We start from the raw sequence: 24,222 nt of genomic DNA on the forward strand, positions 1-24,222 counted from the left end.
TGAGGAACAGCACGAACTCCTCAGGAGGGGTCCAGGGGGAGAGGAAGACTTCTGAGGAGGAAGGATGATGTGAATTAGAGCATATATCCTTCCCATGGCAGAAGTCTTGCCTGAGGAGCTGAACTTCAAAGACATTTCCTGCAGATAGCCTTCCACGTCAGGCAGTGGCTGAGGGAAGATTCTGAGAGGAAGTTGAAAGAAAATAATCTTTTTCAGAGGTAGAAGAGTCAATGGCAGCTCTGACTCAACTGAGTCTGTGTTTTTATTTGTTTGTAAAGAATAGCTCCCATAATGATGAAATTGATTTTGTGTCACTTTTTTTGTCTTCTGGCACTGCGGGCAGTAGATCTTCAGACTGTAACAAAATCACATATACTTTTCCAGGAATTAGTTAATTAGAGCTGCCCAAATGATGGTGAAGATGGAAGTTGTTTTGCAACACTTAATTATTCTGAGAAAAATGGCAAGCTCATCTTTGAAATTATTTGTAAATAAAAAAATAAATAAATCCTGTTAATGGCCCAGGGAATATTGACTTAGTAGCTCAGTTTAATAATGGATAGGGAGTGATTTAGGCAAAAGTTTAAAAGTCGATCAGCAACAGCTAATGGAATCAGCAAGCTGAGAGAATGAAACAAGGAGTTTGTGGGAAATGTGTACAATTTTCATTTCATTTGTTTAAAGATAGTGACTGGCCTGGAAATGTGATACATACCGATTCAGCAGTAATGATGATCAGAGACTGATAGAAGCAACAAAAATGAGCTATTACACAAATCTCAGGAAACATTTATGAAGTTATTTAGAAATGAAAGTGCATCTATAAGTATTACTGAATGACAACAGTTTTTCTAAGATTCATCAGTAGAGTCAGAATTCATGAGTTCAGATAGGGGCTTGAGGACATGCCTGTCTGGACGACATTTACAACTCTCAACGGACAAGGTTGCATTTTTTGTTTGTTTTAATAATTTTGTCACACAAAGGGAACAAGGAAAAAGTTAGTTTAGTTATAAGAGAAAGGGCTGGTTTTTTTTAGGGAATAAAAAGACTGAAAAAGGCAGAAAAAGGAAATGAAAAGAGCTAACTCCTCAAACAAGGGGGTTACTTCCTTATAGGAAGCAACTATGACAGTAAAAGTGTATCAGTTACATACAGGAAGAGTGACAGCCTGTGGAGATATAAAGATTCTTAAAGTTTGCATACTCCATGGAACTTTATCATAAGGATATATACAAACTTGATAATAAAAACTGCTACAGTTTTCTCTGTGTAGATCACTAAGTCCCTCAGTTGCAATCTGGTTTGATGTCCATATCCTGGCTGATGTAAGGATTGAGTAGAAATCCAGTCTGATCTGCACTGGTTCATGCTTAGAATCAGTTTGTGGAATATGGGGCTTTAAAGTCTGATCCAAACCTCTCCAGAATAAGCAGGAGTTAATGAGGTGTTTCAGTACATACCCACCCTCCTGCACTAGCAGACACTGTAGAACAAAGTACATGTTTACTAAGAGTGATTTCAATGTTTAACATCTACTACTCTAAACAGAGTCATGAAGGAATGTCAATATCAGTATCCTAAGGAGGAGAATTCAGAAGCCTTTTATTTATCTGTCATTTAATGACTTGGAACATTCTTATTTGAAGCACAGCATATTTTATAACACCCCACCACCACCCCAAGCACTGCACCCCAAGCACCAACCCAAGAGTTATGGTAAGTACGGATGCACAGGAGCTTATAGGGACCTGCAACTGCAGCGGGTATTGTGCTACTTCCAGTTGCTTATTAAAAGTTTAAGAAAAGCAGTTTTGTTTTAGCTTCTGTTGCATCAAAAAATATAATCAGCCATGGCATTGCACAAAGTAGGCTGATAAGAAATGACAAAACAGTCTGTCATGTTACAAATTTAAAAGGGAACCACTTTCTATCCTCCCTTATTCCACCCCTGTTAAATATATATATTTAATTTTAAAGACATCTTTGATCACTCATGTTTTTTTAAAATGTACAGGAGTGTGCAATGTCATGTCAGGATTGCCTTTCTATACAAATTACAATCACAATCAAAGATGTACATGGGATATTTGTTGCAAAGGAAACGACTTTACTATGCCTCTATCCCTTACTATATCTGTTTTTTATTTGTCTTCCTTTATACCCACTTTCTGTCTTGATGAAGAAATGACAGTTTGCTTTGAGAAGCTAAAATGAGATAAAAATTTGACTGAGTGGGTTGCTTTCTATTAATTTAGCACAATTCCTAACCAGGAGGATAGGAAGAAGGTATAAAGCAGACCTGGATATTTGGAAACTCAGGTATCACTAACTGTGTTTGTATGAAGAAAATCGGTTAGCAGAAAGTAAGACTAAATTTTTATATCTTATAAGTAGCTCTCTCTGCTGTATCAGGAGTTATAAGAACTTATATTTTGTTTCAGCTTTTTAGCAGACTACTCTGCATTTTCTGGTACTTTTTTTTGCTACAAGCTTGGTAGGTTTTTGCTCTTGTATCACCATTCTCTTCAAGTACCACTTAAATGCAGGCCTAGGCCTAGTAGCTTTATAAAGGCATGACTCATGAACTTTGAGATTGGCCTTTACCATTTAGAAGCACTGGGTTGGTGGCACAAGGAAACAATGAGATTTGCTGAGTCCATAGCCACCAGTCTCTGAGGGGAATTTCTCTTAAGCCGAGCAATCCAAAACAATTTTTGAAATTAATTTGTCAAGCCAGTATTTATTAGTTAAATAAAATTTCCTGTGTAGAGCTATCAGTGAGCTTTGTGAAACTAAATGCAAGGCTGCTTGTGGTGGGATTTGTTTTGTGTAAGTGAAGATGGCTAAAATGTGCGTTAAAAGCTAGCTGTCGGGACTCGATTCATAACCAGCAGAGAAATAGGGATTTCTCTCATGCAAGTCACCTCAGTTGGAGGTGCACATTGAAAAAGGCCAGCTGACTCAGGCTATAGTATTGCCTGTTCCCCCGTGTTGATTGTGAAGTCTAGATTCTTAAGTCAGATGTAGATATTTGCACTATAGGTGTCCGAAGCTAGGTGAGATGAAATTCATGTCCATGTCTGCAGGAATAATGGGATCAGTAGATCTGGGTTGCTCAGATACCATTTTCATTCTGTACTTATGGAAATGTTTTTGCTGGTATTTAGAGTTGACCTTGTTCACCTCGGAACACTATGAACAAAAGAGCTGTTCAGGTACATTGTTGTGCTTATTTGCCCAGCACAGCCCTGTTGAGAATCAGTCTATGGTTTAACTTTTTTTAGTGCCAATAAGTATAGAAAGGGAGAACTGACAACTGAAGAACAGGAGTGGGATTGCAGCCAGCAGAGTTCTTATTCTGGAGACACTTGGGTAGGAAAGCATTGATTTTACACTCAGAACTCTGCTAGAAGAGAAGGCTAAGGAATTTACATTGTAGTTGGTTAAGGATGTAAGGACAGTCTGAACATCAGTTCCAATTATCAACATAATTCTAGCTTCTGTTTCACTTGTGACCTCCCTGCTCTAAGTTGTAAAGCAGTATCTTGTAGAACATACCCTTGCCTTTTTATTTATGGACTTTTGATACAAAAAGTTTACATGTCTTATTTAGTTGTTCGGATTTGGTTGTCTTCAATCTACTGTTGTTTTCTTAGGAGAATGTTTCTTCTAGCTAATTATATTCTCATTTTATGATAGAATACATGGGTAAGACCAGATCAGGACTACCGCATGCAAGCTAAGACCTCTCTACCCGGTAGTGACATATTTTGTTGAAAGTAGTCAAGCAAAACCTGAGGAGAACTGAGGCCTTTATTAATGTTATAGGGACTCTGGCCATGCTCCAAGAAACAAAACACCATTAAAGAAAGGCCCTGGCGACTTTCCAGGGTTTTCAAATTTCTATGTGGCTGTCATGCACCTATGGACATTTGATGAATGAGAAAAAGTGGGCAAATTCCCGAAAACAGACATTGGATGGGAAAAAAAAAAAGCCATTAATAAGGCTTTAGTATTAAAATTTTGTACCTCTGCAGAGCAAATAGAGAAATGGTGTGTTATCCTGCAAGGGTGCAGAGATGCAGTGTTAATGCAGAGACAGAATGGAGCTGTCACAGATACAGAAAAGTCATAAGCTCTGGTAAAAGGCAGACTATTATGCTTTTTGGACTAGAATGATTCCATTCATTTACCTTTTTGTGTAATGGGGACATGCCACCTGATCACAAGTTACTAAAAAGCATCACAAAGAAGCCACTACAAAATTCCAGTAACCAGCTAAATAACTTGCTGGTGGTGCTGCAGGTTCACCGTGGGAGGATAAAGTATTGCCTTAGATGATCACTTTTAATGACGAACAAACTGAGTTAGATATGCTTTCCGGAGTATATAACAGGTAGGACTCAAAGATGGTACACATCAGCTTGTTGCTGCATTTATGTCTTTAAATGAGGTCTTTTACTCAATCACTGCAATGAACAGCATAGGGTGTTACAAGGAGTAAAATAATTCAAATTTGAAAGCTGGCCACAGAAAATGACAGGATGTTTTCTGTCTTGATATCAAGAGATGAATAATCTGTGGCTGCAGAATACAATGTAGTGTAAACTGGATAATACTAGTAGGTTTAAGAGCTCACATTGTGGAGAAATGTGTTTCACAGCTGGTCAGGACTAAGGCAAGTCAGGGAGTATATCTTATGGCTAGCTGTGAATCCCTAAAGCAGTATGAGTCATGTAAAAATTACAGACTGAGGAAAGAGATCGTCTGATCCCATAAAATTCTTTCCTAAGTCTGAGTCCAATCTTTTTCCTCTTTGTTCTCTTTTAATGATGGAATCTATGTTTTGGAACGTTACTTCTCCCATTTCTGGAAGATGAATTGTCACTCAGACAAGTGCTATGATTAGAAATCTAAAAGTGTGTATTGCAGTATGAAAGGTAGCTGACACTGACTGTTTAGACAATGAGCTACAGTTCGCTGAAGCAGAATTCAAATGATTCAGCACCAACAGGGAGGCAAGATGACTTTCTGTACCCGCAAAGCAATGGGAAGAAGAGAGATTGTCAGCAAAAGCCATCAGACAGCTGATGGAAATGGCAAAACGGAAAGCAAGCCCTACTGCCTTGTTGGACCACCCCTTCTGTCCCCCGGTCTCAGAGTTTTAACAGTCTGGAGAACACTGAAAACACAGATGCATGAGTAAGGCCTGCTCAGACAAGCAGCCTGATTTAGTCTGGCCATCACAGATGGGAGACAATAAGTTTAAATATTCAAGTTGGGACAGAAAACAGTAACAAATGTTACGTACAGGAAGATGTAGATCAGATCATAAGAGGTGCCTGTCAACTCATGACTTTAATGGAGATGAAAATGAGGACAGCTGTGAAGTACTGTTGGACAGCTGATACACCCGACAGATAAGACTAATGCCAGGACCAGAATAAGTCTTAGCCTTCAGCTGATTTGAAGAAAAACTGGTTGATTTGAAGCAAGACTTGCATAAGCAGCAGTGATGGAAACTAGAGACCGATTCTAAAACACTGTGTTCTAGAGGCTGTGATGCCTATCAAGCCATCCTAAGGATCATATAATTCAAATATGCATTGTAATAATAATCTCTGACAATCCCTAAACAAGCAAATCAGCTTTTTAAGTAGCTGCCATTTACATTGTTGAAAGACAAAGGGACCTACAATTTTTTTTTTAAATATTAATTGTATTTTTGCCTCTGGCCTGTATGTGTGAATTTTTGAGGTGAAAGACTTAGCCATCCTCCATGTGTTTGTTGCGGAGAAATATCTTTGACTGATAGTACTCTGAAGTATTCATTTGTACTTCATACAGAATACAGAGTATACTTAAATGTACACATAATGTAATTTGCAAATTCTAATCAAGAATGTAAATTCTAGGTAAGCATTCAAGTCAGATGTCATCTGAATGTTTAATGGAATTCCTATTTATGACATTATAATATTGAACTTAAAATAATAAAGTTGAAGAGCACAATTTTTGTTTTAGTAAACAGAAGAAAATTGTCAACAGTTACGCAAACATATTGCGTCAGAATTAGAAAGTAAAGGTATGGTGTTATGATGCCAATACAGATCAGACAACACCACTAACAGATTGTGATATTGAAAATCTAGTAGTGGATAAGAGTATAATGATTTTTTCCTTCTGAATTTATTCCCTCTCTGTTCTTTTGTTTTCAGGGCATTAGAGGAGCAATTGTAGCAGAAAACCAGGGGAGCAGAGGACTGGTAAGATGATGGTCACTCTATCTTCTTTCAGTGTTTCAAAATACACGTGTACACACATGTATGTATATATGAAAAGTTGTGTACACATATATAAAAAAAATAAGTTTGTAAGTGGTGTTAGAATTGATTTCTGATCTCATGCCAGTAAAAAGTTAACCTATGACAATCTTTGACTAGTGTAAATGAGAATACGATCTTACACAGCTCAGTTTTAGTTCATTCTACTTTTGACTGTCACTCTGAACCTGTAGTTTTGAAAAAACTTGACAGATTCATACACAACCTTATTTTAATAAAGGGTATTCTTTTTGCTTCATTTGGTAATACACTTTACATAGTGGAAATGTAACCATTTTGCCACTGTCTATTCTTCCAGTGTTCATTCTAGAATAAAGATGATCGCTGCAATAAATAGGGCCAAAGTGATTGTTCAGTTCTCCCTTTCCAGGCCTGGTGTTAAATACTGTTTTCAAATTTGAAACAAAGACACGTTTATGTTCTACAGTACTGTTAGATTCAATTCATTAATAGATAGTTTTCAAAATGATTTACATGTGTCATAAGGCTGATCAATGCCACAAACGTTTTAGTCTGGAGAGAGGAGGGAAAGATATTTTAAAAAAAATAGTAGTAAAAGAATGTCTATCTTGCTATGTCTATTTGTATGAACATGCATATTTTCCAAACCATTTGGAAAAGCTGAAAACTGTTTCTAACTAATCATGCTGAGGAAAGCTTTAAAAACCAAAATGCATTTGTACATTTTGAAGATATCCTTAAAGGGGAGCTGTGAATTATGTTTTGTTTGTTTTCTTTGAATTTCATCTTTTTATAACTGTAATGTGAGTTAACAGGTCATATTGTGCAACAGCTTTCAGCCATTTCTGTGTAAAAGAATGGATTTGTGTTCATGTAAAAAGTGTAAGATATTTTAACAAATTGAAACTGAACAGGATCTTGTTCTTTAAATAGTCTGATTACATCATCAGAGCTATTTTTAGAAGAGTCCCCCAGTTTGACTCGTTCAGTGCCTCTTAAGCACAATATGGGATTTAATTTTTAACTGTGTTCAATTAGGAGACAAAAATAATGAGATCCTAACATTTTTCAGTAAGTATCAAAGCAGAATCTGGACATCTTACAAGCCCTTAGCATAGATAGGCTGAACACCTCCTGCGCAAGGACCCAGGCAAGCACAGTAAAAGAAGTACTCGGAGGCAAAGCACTAGGTCTTGCACTGAGTCAAGGGCTTTCAATTCTCTTGGCAGTCATGGCTGTACCCTGTAACAGCCCTGCTAAGTTTACTGTAGCATGATTTGCTGTTGCAAAAAGAATCTGTGGCTGATGATTCATTTTTAAGCTCCAGTTAAACAAGTCAATGAAATGTAAAATTCTTAAGACATATTCAGTCCCATGGAGAGAGGGAAATGATGCTTCTGTCCTGACTGCATGACTGTATTATCTTCTGATAATTGGCTTTTTGGCTAGGTAATAAAATACATATTTTCTTTTTTTTTTACTGCTCTGTGCACAGTCAGACTTTCTGAAAGGAAGAAGTGTAACAGCAGTGCAGAACATAAAATGCAGTGAAATAAAAGCTGTGAAAGGCAGTGCAGTAACAAATATCATGGTGTGCTAGCAAAAATAGTTTAGAACAAGTAACATGAGAAACAATGTAAAATCAAGAAACTGCATGCTTTGGATCTAATGCTTGTAATATTGCTCGAGTGGGGAGCTTTACTTGGAAAACTCATTTGGTTTCAAAACTGGTTACCTCCAGGTTTGGGAGTCATCAGAGAAAGGTTTGGTGCCGTCTTCATATCACTGCATACTCTCTGAGATTTTTGCATTCAAGTTCTTTAGGACTAATTTAATGAAAATGAAAGTGTGTTCTTATTTCCGTAAGTGCATAATAGTATTGCAGTGTCTTTGCAACAGGTAGCTGTTGATACTTATTTATCCAATTAAAAGCTACATTTTGCATACCACCCTATCTCTGTGAGATAGAGGCTGAGAAAGATACCTTTTCTTGCATTTTAATCACGTATATTATAAAACACTCCTCTGTTGTGTGGGGGTTTTTTTAAACACTGATGAAAACATCTGTGCTTTTCTTGACTTTGACTCTGAGAGAAAAATGAAGGGGAAAAAAAGTGATAGTATTCAGTTCTTTATTTTTGAGTATTGGTATTTGAAAATAAAATGCTCACATAAAACTCTGAGAATCCAAACAACTGTGGTAACTGATTTTTTTCTTTGCGTTTGGAAATGGGTGAATCACTACAGCTGTCTTCCTACCTTAACTCCTTACACCATTCCCTGTAAAAGGTTGTATGTGTTTTGTTATGCATTTACTAAGTCTTTGTGATGGATTTTTTTCAGATATGTTAAATGTCTTCTAGCATCACGCAGAGTTCATAAATATTGTGCTTTGTAATCTGTCCTACAAGGAAATAACAGATTATTGCTCAGTTGAAAAATTAGCTGCATTCTGTATTAATACAAGACCTTCCTTAGATTCAAAAGGTAACCAGCAACTGTTGGACTCAAATTCTGGCAATTTTACAAAAATTTCATAATTTTTATCTCTCTCTCATCCCATCTCCAATGCAGTGAACATATAGAGTGCAGTACAATATGGTGATATTTTCAATATCACGTTATAAACATTGGCATATATATAGAGAAACACAAATTTCAAGTATCAGTACAGTCACCAACTAATGTATATTTTATTTCACTCTTAAATAATTGCTGAAAATGGTTTGTATATTACTGAAACATGCAACTTTTGTTGTTAGTGACCCCCTGCCCCGATATACATAAGTGGAAAATCTGGTGTATTATTTGGCAGTCAGATGCTGAGCATAAGATTTTGGATCTTTTTGCTATGCATCGCTACCGCCCTTAGCAAGCGGATGTATATTAGCACAGATGAATGAAAACCACGTATTTAGATGCTTTGAGAACATACTGTAAACATATTCTAGTATTTAGGCTGCAAGTCTTGAGACTTGGAAGAGGTATTTTCTAAGTATGCAGATACAATTTGCTCTTTTTTTCTAGTACAAGAAAATAATTTGACAAAAAACACTCTAGAAGCAATATGGAATGTGTCTGGTGTGTGTGCTTTTATGTCATATTACTTTTAAAATTCTTTAATGTAAAGAGGACCTGAAATTAAGAGACTTATTTTCCAACTGTTAGTCAGGTCATTCTTGAAATCACCTGTTTGGGAGACAAGTCAGTGCTGATTCTGTAAGTGCTTGCCTCTGTCTTGTGTGATTTACAGTAGAAGGGCATAATGGATCTGAAGTTAAGTGAAATCACTGGCAGTCTCTTCCATCTGTCATGAAGGGTAAAGTCTAAATCAGCATGGTTTGATTTTTTCGAAAGCATAAGTGATTCCAGAATATGTGTTTGTTCCTGCATCCTATCGTTCCATATGAATGTATTTATCTCAGTGCCACTTACTAAAATCAAGACACTCTAGTTTTTCCACTTCTAAAATAAAGTAACAGTGCTTAAAATTGTTGCTGGAATGGGCAGTTAAGGAATGTTTTCAGCTTAACCAGATAATGTCCTACATAGTGAAATCTCGTTTAATTTTATCATAACGGCTTTGTAACTTTTCCATCCATGTCTTAAGCATTGATAGGTGACCTTGTTTTACTGAAAGGAATAATTGATCTCTTTAGAGTAAAAGAAGTTAACCTGGCCTCAAGTATAAGGTTAAAATCCATCAGGAACACTCAGGTGAATACACACACAAAAGAGAAGTGTTTCCAGGAAACAGGTATTTGCTGTTTACCGCTAAAGTGTATCAGAAATTAGAAGAAAAATACAGAGCTGAAAAACTGTCAGGTTTTGTAATGGCTCTGTGATACTTCTCTTCACACTTTGTTTTCTGTGGTCAACAGAGTTCATGAGAATCTCAGTTTTCATTTTCAAATTGTTTCTGACCACTGTTTGGAGAAAGCCTTGAAAACATGAAGCAAGGACTCCTAATAGCCTCAGAAAAGTAGGAGGCAGGGAAGAAACTTTACAGTTTTTCTTCAAACGAAGTCTCATGGCTTTTAACGCAATATTAGGATTTTTGCAGGGCACTGAATTAGATTTTTTTTTTTTTTAATGTTTATTCTTGGCAGTGTTAAAAAATATGTTGGAGATGTATTTAAGCACATTCTGGGAATAAACCATGAAGGGATTTTGAAGCTGCAGCAATCAGTGTGCAGCTCTGTTCTGGTTTTTTTGGTCTGCCTGTGAGAGTATCACCTTTTAAAAAGCAACAGTGATTTTGTATATCATGCAAAAATACACCCATGATTTTAAAACTAATTGTGTGTGCATGCGGAATTCTTCTGCTATTCATTATCAGTGTACCTATCATATAGATCTAGTGGATATCAATGTTAATCTTTTCCTATATGAAAAGTGTGACCTTGATAAAATGACCTGCATTTTGAGATTTAAGTGCCCTGAAGGTAATCAAGTTTCAGTAGCCAAACTTTGGCCTTAGGTTGATTGGGTTTTTTGGTTTATAGTTTTTTAGGACTAGAAGAAACTCCTATGATCCTTGTCATGTGTTTGTTTTGGCAATTGTTACGGAGAGTTGTTCTTTCTCTTATTGAGGCTGTCAGGATTTATCTCACTAGAAACCAGTAGACTTGTACTAGCTGTAATACAAACAAATGGAAACCCCTGATGTGTTGTTTTTGTAATTCATTATACTTTAGCTTTGTGTGAACTTTTAGTAAATCCACATTGGAACCACTTTATATCATTAATAAATCACTTCTTCCCAGCTGTATGTTTGCCAACTAGTTATTGCAAGATAAACATGCAGGACAAAGAACATCTGAATAGCTTGAGATGTCCTTTCAACTGAGGCATGTGTTAACTGTAAACATGCAATTTTCTGTAGATTTCAAGCATTCCATTCATGGAAGTTAAGAGTTATTTGGTGTCAAATAATATTTTCAAGTATGAGAATGCAGGGAAAGAAAGGGGAGAGGGGAAGAGACTGTATGCTCTTGCTGTTTTACAGTTATGTGCTTGGATCTCCTGCACAGCACCTCTTTACAATTGGGATCAAGTGGATCTTAACTATACTTCTAAATGATTCTTCAGTAACAGAGAAAATAGGCTTGAAATTTTCACAATCAGCATGGAGTTATTGAAGAGTTGTTATAATGCTTGACTAGTGAAAGCTTTAACCCAAAGCATAAAATAGAATCTTTTCCAGTGTTTGCAAGCTGAATAATCACATTGAAACAGCTTAGAAAAAGTATTTTTAACAACTGAGGAAAGTTATTCATTGTGGGTGAGAGCTGGAAAGCTGTACAATATAATTCTAAAAGAAGTCAAATTTGTAGCAGGACAGAGATACTTGATTTCGATTACAGTCCTGGCTATGTTTTTTCCAAGTAGACTGGATGGCTCTTTCTAAATGGAAAGTCATCTATTGGCAGGAGGTATCAGAATAAAATGGAATAATGTTTGTGTAGGTTCAATGCACTCCATTAATCATTTGAGGTAAATTATTTTACAGAAAATAAACTGACTTCTCTTACAAACTTCAGTGTCTGTTGTAAGCCTGGAAAGTTCCTCCGCCACCATATCCCATATGCCTTCCTTTCCATTTTCCCCCAGTTTAAACTCCTTTCTCATATGATTTGTTTATGAATATGTGATATTTATTTTTCCCTAAGACTCTGTATGAATTTGCAAAGCTTTTTGTGACAGCTGCTGATAAAGTGGAGGCCCTTGATGTAAAACTTTTTAAATGCAAAAATTCCAGCTCTAATATCTCTGTTCTGTCTCACAGTTCATTTTGGATGTCTTGCTCATAATCTGCATTCTGATTTCTGCGCAGATTATTTTACTATAATATAGGGAGATTACTAGCACAAATGCATTTAATAGGATTTTCTTTGTTTCACAGAATGAATCTTCCAAAGCCCTGAGGCTCTTTAGTGTATTGCATTAAGTACTATTCACTGTATTAAATATCAGTAGAACACATGCAGCACTGGTGTGCAGGGTATTAATGAAATACATTGTTTTTCTTTCCCTGTCTTGGATCATCTAATCCATTATATGGATGCCTTTCATCACATTTCCTTAGAAGTTAAGAACTTCTAAGTAAGTGGCATTTTGAATGAAGCAGTCACTTAACACGTTCCAGAAAGAACTCGAAGCTGTTGGGGGAACACAGCGTAAAGTTCAACATAGCGTAAAGCTCTGTCAGTCACAGTTCATATGAGTTGCATTATACATTGTAAGTATTGAGCAGAGTGTGGATGTATGAAAATCAAGTAGGCCTATATCAAGAAGAGATTTCTATACCTGATTGTAATACTCATGTTTAAATCAACATTGACACTCATGCTTATATATACCTAGTACTGAATGTGTAAGTGCTTTTATCTATAAAATCCCTGGTTTGCTAGATAATTCTGGAAGTGCCACGGTCTTAATGCTGCTGAGCTGCTCAATGCTCTGTTGTATACAAAACATGCCAAGATTAACAATGTAGGGGGGTTCTTGCAGCAAGAACTGATCTGGTGTTTTGGGGATACCGTTGCTGTCTGGAGTTCAAGTGGTTTAGGGTGCAGGAGTTTTCTGTTACAAATTTACCTTGTGACTCCACTTGTGCTTGCTTGTGTGTATACCACATGACTCCAGCACTGGTACTTTCCTCACAGTCTCACTTGTAGTGAAATCAAGACCAAACCTACATGCAGGGATGCCATCCAGTGCACCCTGTTTGCAATGTGGATGCAAGGTCCTCCAGCATTTAGTGCTCTAGCCACACGCAGTGCGTGCTTAGGGCAGGCAACTGGCACAAACTTTATTGCTGGTAAAAGCTTTCTTTTTCTTTCTTAGGTCTATCTATGTATCTTCTTCTGCACCTTATAGACAGCACAGAAGGTCTAAAAAATAAGGCTTTGCAGCTTCCCAGTCATTTTATGAGCTTAGTTCCAAGAACTTTGCTCATTCAATTCAATTCCGCTCCAACTCACATGCCCTCACACATACAGTAGTAATTACGGTGCTTTAAGGATGTGTTGCAATGACATTATGGTTTGTCAGCAGGGCACTACTACTGACTGTTGTCATGGAAAATTCATATTAGCAACTTGTTAAGTAGGATGTTTACTAATTTCTTAGTGAACTGCAACGAACAATGCCACTGTACCTTGTATGCTGTTTAATAGAGAACATAATGTTAGTGGGGAGTTACATCATGTCAAAATGCAGTATCACCATGAAAAAGAACTCCACCCATGCTTATACATCTTACAACTTCCAGTCATTTTCTTTGACATTATAGGTGCATGCGTTTACATCAGCTAAGGATCTGTCAAAATAAAATTTCCTAGCTGTTCTAATCATAACTGTACTATGTATATTGGTATTAACTTTATCTCAATCTTTCTAAAGTCACCAGAAAAAACTGTGTTTGGAAGATGTGACAGATGCTCCATTTCACTGTTGAGGAGTGTAAAGCTGTGGCTCAGACCTACATGCTCAGACCTGCTAACAAGTAAGTGCATCATGCTGAATTAGGTGGCTTATGGAAGCTGCGGAGTCCTTTGCTTAAAGAAAATAGACTTTCCAAAGCCAAGGGCCAGCTCTTATTAAAATCAGTGAGTCTCCATCCAGCTTTAATGGACTGGGTCAAATCATGGAGGGAGCTGATGGTGTATGTTGTAAACATAACTTTTAAAGGGAAAAAACCCACCTTTTCACATTTAAAATTTGCAGATATTGCTAGGGAAAAGATTTTGAGTGCTTGTACTGTTGGCATAAGGAGATGAGAAAAGACTTGGAAGGAAATTAAGAACCAAAATGGAAGCAAAACTGTATACACAAGAATTGTGAAGACAATCTAAGAAGAAATCAAAAGCAGCCCATACACAGGGACCCACCCAACACTGGAGAATGCAGTAGTGTTTATATATTGGCTGATATACAGAAAAGGAGAGGAGCGAGGGGTGGAAATGGTTTTTCCTGAGTAGAGGTGTTTTCAGTTGCTGATAATAAACATGATTATTAAATTTACTGTCAATGGCAAAGGCTATAGGAGCAGACCATCTAAATATATTTGTGTATTATTGTGTTTCTAGCTTTTTTCCTAAAAACTGTTCTGGTCTTAGGAACCTCAGGCAGTCAAAACTCACTATTTACCTCTTCTCCAACTCATAAGGTTGGCTTAAAACATAATGAGATTTTAAAAAACAATGAATGTTTATTGCTTTTTATTTGCCTTCTAGTTTTTGAGCCTTTAGGTCCAACTAGATGTTGAGAAACATATTCATTAAATAAAAGCTGGGAAAAAAAATCTTAGGCTTATAAATTTAGGAACCAGAGAAGCAGCTGCATGGCTTGGAATGTGTCATCATTTAACATAATGATTTGCTGAAGTTGATCACTTGCATATACTTCCAGGACCCCAATAGATTTGGAAGAGCTGAGTTTCTTAGTTTTGCTTTGCAGTCTAAGTATCTATTTTTCATATAGAAAGTTTAACACTTTCTCAAAATTGTGCTGCTCTAAGAGGCCTCAGTGGCCATTCACAGCTAACTAGAACCATTAGTCTCTTAAAAAAATAGGCCATTTTAGTTCAAGAAATTAGACATTTTTAAAAACTGCTCTTTATCTGAAACTCTAGTTGTGATGTTAAGTGCTATGATGAGGTGTCATATTATCCTTTTTTTGTTGCAAGGAGTCTGCGCTGTTATAACTTTAGTGAGAGATTCTATTTCTAGTTCTTATTCCACTAAAATCAAGAAGTAGAGAGTACCTTTCAAAGTTTGAACTCTTTTGAATATGATTCTATGTGTTGCCTCAGATCGGGACTAGTTGACCAGTTGGCTCACTCCTTTACTCTTCTTGTCCTATATTATACTTATTTTAACTCCAATGTGTGACATATCTTTGCTGAAAGGCTGGATGGTCATTCTAAAGTATGCCACCAACTCCTTCTCATACAGGAAAGAGTCAAGCAAGAATGAAGAATGACAAATATCTTTTTGCAGTAGCTCTGACAAAATCTTCATTGCTGAACTCTTCTTCAGTCTCTACAACCTAATATTAGGCACCAGTTGCATCACAACTGGCTTTTGAGTTGAGAGGAGAAGCAAAAAGCTCTGCGTTACTTCCTCTATTTTAATTCTTTTTGGAGAAATCTAGAGTGTGGTTGTGAGGTAGTGTTTGGGTGCATTAGTCAGCTAAAACATTGGCTGGAAGAGACCCAGTGTTGTTGGAGTACAGAAGAAAATATTTATGAAGCTTTAAGACAAAGCTGTTAAATATGTCAGTTTATGAAAATAACATGATTCTTGGATGTTATGTCTTAGTGTCTGATACCTGCTTGGTACTGCTGAGGCTGTGCTATCACTAATTATGAGGCAAGAAAGTAGTGGCAGATAGTTGGAGAAATGTTTGAAGACTTGCTGCTTATCACAGGTTAAATTCTGTCTCAAGGTATGCAAGATCAACTTAAGGCTCATTTATTCATTTGACAATCTAATCCTCTATAAGTGTTCTGCCTCTTCAGGGAGGATGCTTCTGGGTTAGTAAATATTTATCAATGCTAATGTCCCTTTAAAACTGCATCCTTATCTTTATTGTTTAAAGATAACATTTACTGGCCTGGGGGAGAGGGACATGAGGGAACTAATTGTGTTCTTTTATTTCTCCCAAGACTAAGGTAGAAATTGTTTATAATGTAGCTGTTACAGAGAGAACTTTTGGCCTCTTAAAAATGATACTTGGATGTGTAATTAAATTTGGTGTAGCTACAATATTCTCCCAAAGTTTGCAAAATAGTCCTTCCAGTACCTTGATGCAGATTATATAATATAGCTATTAAACATGGATTATCTTTTGAAGGAAAGGCAAAGATTAATGACTCAAACTAAAATGACGAATTAGATGTGTGTGATAAGATGCAGTTCTGCAGTGATGTAAGAAATGGAATCAGAAAAGGCAAAAACATTAAAATGAGATTAATAGAGCCACATGCTTAAGTAAAAAAATTTAGCTACCCCTTCTGTATCGGGGGAAAAAAAATAAATGCTTGTCTTGCACATGTTAAATAGGCATATAATGACTTTTTTGAACAGCCTGGCTGGCAATTGCAGTCTTACTTATTTTGTAGTAAGCCTGGCTGCAACTTTGACAAAACAAAGTCTTCCTGGGAAGAGAAGAGACTCCGCAAAGTCTGTTCTGAAGAGCATTCCTGAGAATTTTTAGAAGTGAGTGTAGATAAAAATAAATTTTATTGATAAAGCTTATCTATACAGAGCTAAATCAGTTGGCAGATGTGATGTGTGGAAGGAATTTCTCCCTAGTCAGTTTGGTAATGACTTGTTGATTTTTATTTTGCTTTCCTATATAAAATAAGTTTAGTCCACTTCCTGGCATCACCTGGGCATTTTGTTCAACAGATTTCTGTCCTTATGGATAATGCAGGTAGGATGATCCCACCTCTGTGGCTGTGAGAGCTGGAGCTCTTTTGGGGGGTCTGCCTTGCAGCCTGTGGTGTTATAGGAACAATAGCAGCTGCTCCCCACTGCTTGTATCAGGAAGCAGTTCAGGAGACAGGGCCCCAGCTTCATTTTGTATGAACAGAACCATGTCCTGGGTTTCAAATATCAGATGACAGGTGCTGGGAGAGGCTTCTGCTTTTGCGTTAGCTACACTATCTGAGCAGCTGTTTCCAGTCTCCTTGTGTGACGAGGCAGCAGACCAGCCCTGGACCACCCATTGGCCTGCTGACTGAAATGCTGGCAGTGCATGATGCAAAGTGACATCTTTTTCAGAAGTGGTTAGTATCTGATGTACCTGCAGACATATAGAAATCTGAACTAGTGTTGGTGTTCTTATGGAAGTTAACCTGCTCTAAAGGTCTGTGCTGTTTTCTCTGTCTCTGAGCAATGTGTTAGTACTAATCCTTGTATAACCCACCACTACAGAAGGTACTCTGTCTTAAATGTGATGTGTACGGTTATCTGGTTGCATGCTCTGCTCAGATGAAAGGGTGGTATGGTTTTTTTGTTTTGTTTGTGTACGGAAGAGTTAAAGGAAGATAAGCAATTCTTTTATCTTTGTTCTTATGTATAACTGAACTTTTTGGCAGGACTATTTTGAATGTAAAAATCTGCATTCATTTCTAAGTTGGTTGAAAATGACACCAATTAATGTAGTGTAAATTCATACTGTAAATACAAATTAAAATGCTTTAATCCTTTGATAAATCAGGTTGTAGACAAGGATTCTGTGTTTGTTTATGTCACGGGAAGAGGTTACCATGATCAGCTGTCACTACCCTTCTGTGGATGGTTGCTAAAAAAGCTGCTCACGTGAATACTCTCTAAAACTCCCTTTAAATGTGTAGGTTTAAGCAGTTGAAATTGGTAGGCTGATTTAGCTCATTAGTTTCTTGACGCAAGGTGAATCTGGGAGCACTTGCACAAGCAGTGCCTGACAGCAGATTAGTTGAGTGTCCTGTCTACTGGAAAATATTGCCAAGTAGATTAGAGTATTACAACTTCTTCCACTGAATTAGCTAGATCTGGAAGAGGGTATCTGTCTTTTTTTTTTCTTCCCACTTCTGTTGGTAATTTTGACCTTTTAGATATATGTTGTTTCTTTTTCTTCAAAATGGGAGTCATGTGAGTGAACACTTCCTTAAGTTGTCTTGAACTTGGTTGCCTATGGTGGACCTAATTCACAAATAGTATGTAATGTGGTGTGTTATAATTGGTGTGACTAAGGAAGCACAGAAAGGTAGGTTTAAATATATGTTAGGTCTGTTTAAGTCTGTGGTTGGGAAATCTAGCAGGTGTAAATAAAAATAATTTAACTTTCTCTTGTTTTACCTCTGAGGCAAGATTCTCAAGCCGATAAAAGATATGAAGGCTACCGAGTTCACCCATCTCCATAGTTTGCTGATTGCACATTGAATATGTCTGATTGGAGAATACTCTATATGCTATAAGTGATTCAGTGACTAATTACTACTCATTCTTTTCTTGCTAATTGTTTCATATTCATTTTCTGAATGTATTCCTAAAATCAAAGTAATTGATTTCCAATATATGTCATTCAGTTTAGTTCCTTTTTCACTGGTATATACTAGCAGATATATCATAGGAAAAGTTCGATTAGATGGCTGACTGCCTAGCATCTCTCTGGGTTACTGTAGATTTAAAATGGCATTAAAGTGCATTCCAAGTTGTTCATGTTTTAATGACCACTCATTTGACTTTCTGCTGAAGGTGCAGAACAATTTTCTTCCCTACTACTTCCTGGCTGTCTAAGGCAGAGAGGCTGAATGAATTCAGAAATATTGTACCTATCTGTTGTGTTTGGTATCTCTGCCTCCCCACTTTTTTCAGTGGCTTGTCCTTCGGTCAGCACAAAGTAATTTGCTTACTCTGTTCCAGAGAAGGAGCTTTTCCCTGCTTTTCTGCTCTATGTTCCACCCACTTACACATACGCACAGACCATACTCAAATATATATTGAAGTCTGGAGTAAAACAGAACTTAATATTGCCTGAACACATCTAAAGGGGAAATTCTAAACAGTATCTGGAACTAATCATGTTTTGCTAGCGTACATACATTTTCTGCATGGCTCTAACAGCAAAATCAAGCTTTGAGTATTTCAGGAACTGAGATAACTGGGCCAATTTAGGCAATGTAGACACAGGCTTTGTGATAGTATTTTGTCAAAAATACTGTTTTTTTTTTTTTTTAAGCAGCCTAATAGTATTCGAACCTTAGTGGTGGGCCTACTCTTCAAATAGAGTGTAGGCTCTTCCTACTCAAATGCATCCTCCTTGCACTACCTGCATGTCCTATGTATAGTGGTTACAGTACCATATATTTCAGTTGTGCCTATATAAAAGCTGAAATGGTAGTAAAGGTAAGCATTTGAATATTTTTGTTTAACTTTTTGGCACAGAGGTAAGTGGTGTGGGATAGTACTGGGCTGTTTGGAGACTGCATTGTTTAGTAAATCAGTATTTTTTTCAGCTGAGGATTAAGACCTATTTTAGGGTTGTGGAAAGATCAGCAGTTTGGTTCCATTAAGATGTAGGAGTAAGTAAATACTTGCAGACAGTAATTATAGCCTGGTTTTGTTCCCCTGATGAGGAGAAATGGAGGTTCTGATTCCTGGGGAGGAGGAGGGCTGGAGGGAATGGAAGGGTGGCAGGAAGACAGATGAGGCAAAAGGGGTTGCATTTTAAAAATGTTTGAAAAACACTGTCATAAGTGGTTAGACAAAGTTTAATGTTAGCTTGTGATAGAGGAAAACCAGCATGGAGTAGCTCAGTGATTGATGAGTCACTCAAGATTCAGTTAGAAAAAAAAATCATCTTTAAATAAACTGTATAGCACTTGAGATGCTCTGATACTGAGCTACTTCAGGTACAGAGAAAATACTGTGCAGGGTTCCAGTTTGGGATGATACTGCTCTGAAAACTTGGTCATTGCTGGCAGTTTGTTTCTGGCCAAAGCTGACTGATCCAAATCATCATGTTGTTCATATATACTCATTACAGAACTTTGTATGTAGCCAGAAGGGTGCTTAGCTTTTTTGTTTGAGAGTAATGCATTGGCCATCTGCACTCTCTGTGTCTGCAAACGGAATACAGCTTTTGCCTTAATGGTGTCCACCCAAGAAGAACTTAATAAAATCTGCAATAGATGAAATTGTGACTCACAGTTGCACAGTTTAGCACATACTGTGCTTATCTCACAGACAATAGGATGCCTTGGTCTGGTTTAGAATTTGGCTCAATATGACTATCATCTGTTATTTTAATACAGAGCTCCTGTTGCCTACAGTGGGATTTCTCCTTACGGGATGATGGCAGAACATGTATAATACTCTGAAATATCCTTAAAAATACCTACATGCCAAGTGCTTTGTTTCATATTAACTGCTCATTTTTGAAGAGGACACTGGACCTACTCCAGCAAAGCACTCAAACATGGACTTAATTGTAGGCACACAAATAGCTTCTGTTCATGCAGTATGGCTTGGCACAAATCCAAAAATTAAGTACCTGCCCACAGAAGGACTAGGTTGGAACTACTGAGGGCTATTGAAGTCAATAGGAATGTGTTAGTATGCTTAATGGTAAACAAATGAGTAAGTGCTGGCTTAGCCCACAGTGTTTGCCATCTTCAGAATAGATTTTTCTGTTGCCCAGTGAACCCCCTCTCCTTTCACCCAAGACAATGTTTCTCTGGTTTTCCATCACCTGTGTCGACGTTCAGCATGATATCTTCACATGGTCATTGCTTTGAGAGCTGTAAAGACAGCCTCAATTATAGCACCAATACCAGGTTTATAACTGCTGGGTTTTTTTCAGTTTTAGCACTCATCTTCAACATCCTTAGTGGGGAGATGCCTTATAATAAAAATATTTGTATGAACGTGCATATTCTGATGCCTAGTGAATAAAGATGGGGTTTAAAAATCTCAGTTCTGTTGTTGGCTTTCCTTCTGACCTTGTATCTATGAACTTAAGACAAGACAGCTCAGCTCCTTTGTAGATCAGTGCTTCTTGTGGTACAATGAGGAACATGAAACATACCTTCTGATTAGTATAGTCCTGTTTGCCCAGCTGTCTCTACTAGTAAGCTGTAATACCTTTGCTGGACAATGATTTCAAGCCCAGCTGTCTTGTGGATGGGACTGAACGGGGTGATTTTACGCGGCTGTCTATTTGAAGTGGAGTGTTATAAAATATTCACCGAAAAACAAAGTCTTCATGTCTTTTAGCAGGAAGGACAGGAGAAAAGGGATTTTTACCAGGCATATATGAACTCTGAAGATTCTGAATGGCTTATTATAGATTCTGTTTAAAAACAAAACAAATGACCCACGAACTCCTAAAAGCGTATCTGGATGCACTCATGTAATTTCACAAGTCTACCTGGGTTTCAGGGATAGTTTTGTGAAGAAAATCTCTTGCAGCAACAGGTAGAGCTGGGAAATTGGTATGGAGAGTGCTTTGAATACAAATCTCTACTCATAGTTAATGATTCAAAATAAATTTGGCATCTTGGTATATTGCATTTTTTGTTGGCTTTGTTGCTCATCTGTGCCTTATAGACAAGTTCTGAGCTATATTGTATTGTAGATAAAGAACAAGAGAAAATTCCCATTAAAGAGGATTACAAACGAAGTAGAAAAGATGGGTAAAATGACGGGAAAATGAAAATACCTCCATTTTATAGATGAAGTTATGAAGCTTGGAAAGCTTGTTTAGAAATACACAGAATGTCAGTGGTCCTACTGAGAACTGAATCAAGCTTGAGATCCAGCTTTCTTTATCCTACATGTCGTGGAACCAGGTCATAATATATTTCTAGATCCCTTCAGAAAGCCAAACTAAAGCTTTTTGCTACAGGCTATAATATGTTTCTCATCTGATGTAGTGGTGGTATTAAAGCTCATTAGAATTAATCATCAGTTTAAATTGCTTCACCACAATCCCAGAGAGTATCACCTCTGGGATGCATGCTTTTGAATCTCATGTTTTCTTGCTGTGCCTTTCAGAGTGTTCCCCTCAAGGTTTCTCATCAGAAAGGCTGAATGATTCCTGTGGTGCGTCACGAAATCAAATGTGCAACATTGCTAAACTTTGTGTGAATGTTCTTTTCAGAACCTCTCCACAAAATCTCATTGAGGGTATTCCAGCTTCAGGAACATATAACAGAGAAGGGGCAAGTGGCAGTTTGCCATCATAGTTTTGTGACATGCCTGGTTCTGAAGGATGGGGGACTCTATTGAGGAGGAGGCTGAATCATCATTGTTGGTGTAACCGAAAAACATGAAACCCTGCTGCATGGTTCTGGTGTTTCAGATGTTCCTGGCTCTGCTGAATTCTCTCATAAGTTGCTGCTGACTCAGGCCTTGTAGTGGAGCTGGCTTTTACCTGCTGTGCTGGTTTTGGCTGGGATAGAGTTAATTTCCTTCATAGTAGCTAGGATGGGGCTACGCTTTGTATTTGTGCTGGAAACAGTGTTGGTAATACAGTCAAGGTCTTTTCTGCTTCTCATACCACCCTGCCAATGACTAGGCACAAGAAGTTGGGAGGGGACACAGCCGGGACAGCTGACTCAACTGACCAAAGGGATATTCCATACCATATGACATCATGCTCAGCATATAAAGCTGGGGGAAGAAGAAGAAAGGGGGGGGACATTCAGAGTTATGGCGTTTTGTCTTCCCAAGTAACCATTACTCGTGATGGAGCCCCTGCTTTCCTGGAGATGGAGAAAACTGGTGCTTACTTTTCCTGCATAAATTAATTATGATTTTTTAATTGGAGGTTTTCCTGTTTGCTTAGTCTAAATAGTTGCTGTGACATGCAAACAATGACCCATATCTCATTAATGTTTGTGTCAATTTCTGCAATTGCAGTTCTCGCAGTAGCAGAATTAGGATTTCTGGTCTATGACTACTAATGCAAATAATATATGAATTCATTTATTGGAGAAATGTAATGATGGCAAAAATGCAGCATATGTCTCAACAGGAATCGATTTTCCATGGACACTGCTTATTAGTCCCACAGTTCATTATGTTCCATATACTCTGGTTCCCTTCATTTACAGCAGAAACAGATCACAGAAGTGATCAATGGATGAGAGTGATTCCCACAGCAGTTACAATTTTTTATGAAGAGTTTATTAGTATATACCTCTTTTGAGGCATGTTGTGCCATTTTATGACCAGAATGCAACTGTAAGTCTGCTGACATCACTGGAACTTGCTTCTAATCCACCTATTTTGTGTTTGTGCTAATCTCAAGGTAGAGCTGAGATTAGTTGGCTGTCCACAGAAACATTTTATTTTGAAGTTGATTTTTTTTAAAGAAAAATATATTTAAACTATTATTTCAAAATAAAAGTCAGACTTCTAGAGTATCACAAGGAGAATACTTTGGTTGAGAGTCAGTGTTAAAGTTCAGTAGAAGGTACATTTTAGTTCACACTGGCTAAATTTCCCAAGAACATCAACAGACATTATGATCAAACATATTTCTTAAACTGAACAATTGTTCTCGTTTGTTTTTCAGGAGGGTTTCTGTTATGTACATGCACCCTGCACTAAAATCCTGAAGTTGTGGCAGTCATGAGAGATGTTCTAAGTGTTCTGATCCCTCAACACACTATTAATTCAGATAAAGCAGTTGTAGATGCTGTAAGGTCACACTGAGTTTAATGAAAGCTTAAGTTTTGGCCCATTATGTATTTGTGCTTCAGATTCACAATACTTTACTGTATAAAGTAGTTATGGGAGATTCCTTAAATCCTGCTAGCTTCTCACTGGCTGAATAATTTGCCATATCTTCATGTGTGCACCAGTCCAGAAAAGCACTTAAACTGGTTTATAACTTCAAGCAATCAGGTAGTCTGGTGAGCTTTGTCATGCTGTTAATGTGTAATTAAGATGAAATGAGCCCTAGGTTGGGTTCTTTTGAAAATGTCCTTTAAAGAGAATAATAACCTGAGTTAACAGCAAAATAATCAATGTTGTTATGACAATAATTCAGCAGTGTACCTGCAAAAAAATAGCCGTGAAACATTGTGGAGTATCTTGCGTGTGATGTTTTAAAAGTAAGAGACACATACTCAAAATGTCTCACTGTGGATAGGATGGAAGTGAAAGAAAAACCTTCAGATTTTTGCCAATTATTTTCCAATGTTTGGTAAAGGAGAAACTGGGGGACAAGGTGGAGGGGGAGTGTTATTTGAAGGCATTCAGCTTTGGTTTGCCTTTTTCTGCACAGTGACTGGAATGACACACCTTAGAGCTTCTGTGTGCCACCTGAAATCTCAAATGCCCGAAAGGCTTTCTTTCCCTACCTTTAAATACAAACTTTGACTTGATGTCTTTCACAAAGACAGATGAAA

The sequence above is a fragment of the Calonectris borealis genome, chromosome 13 (assembly GCF_964195595.1).
Source record: "Calonectris borealis chromosome 13, bCalBor7.hap1.2, whole genome shotgun sequence".
Lineage (NCBI taxonomy): Eukaryota > Metazoa > Chordata > Aves > Procellariiformes > Procellariidae > Calonectris > Calonectris borealis.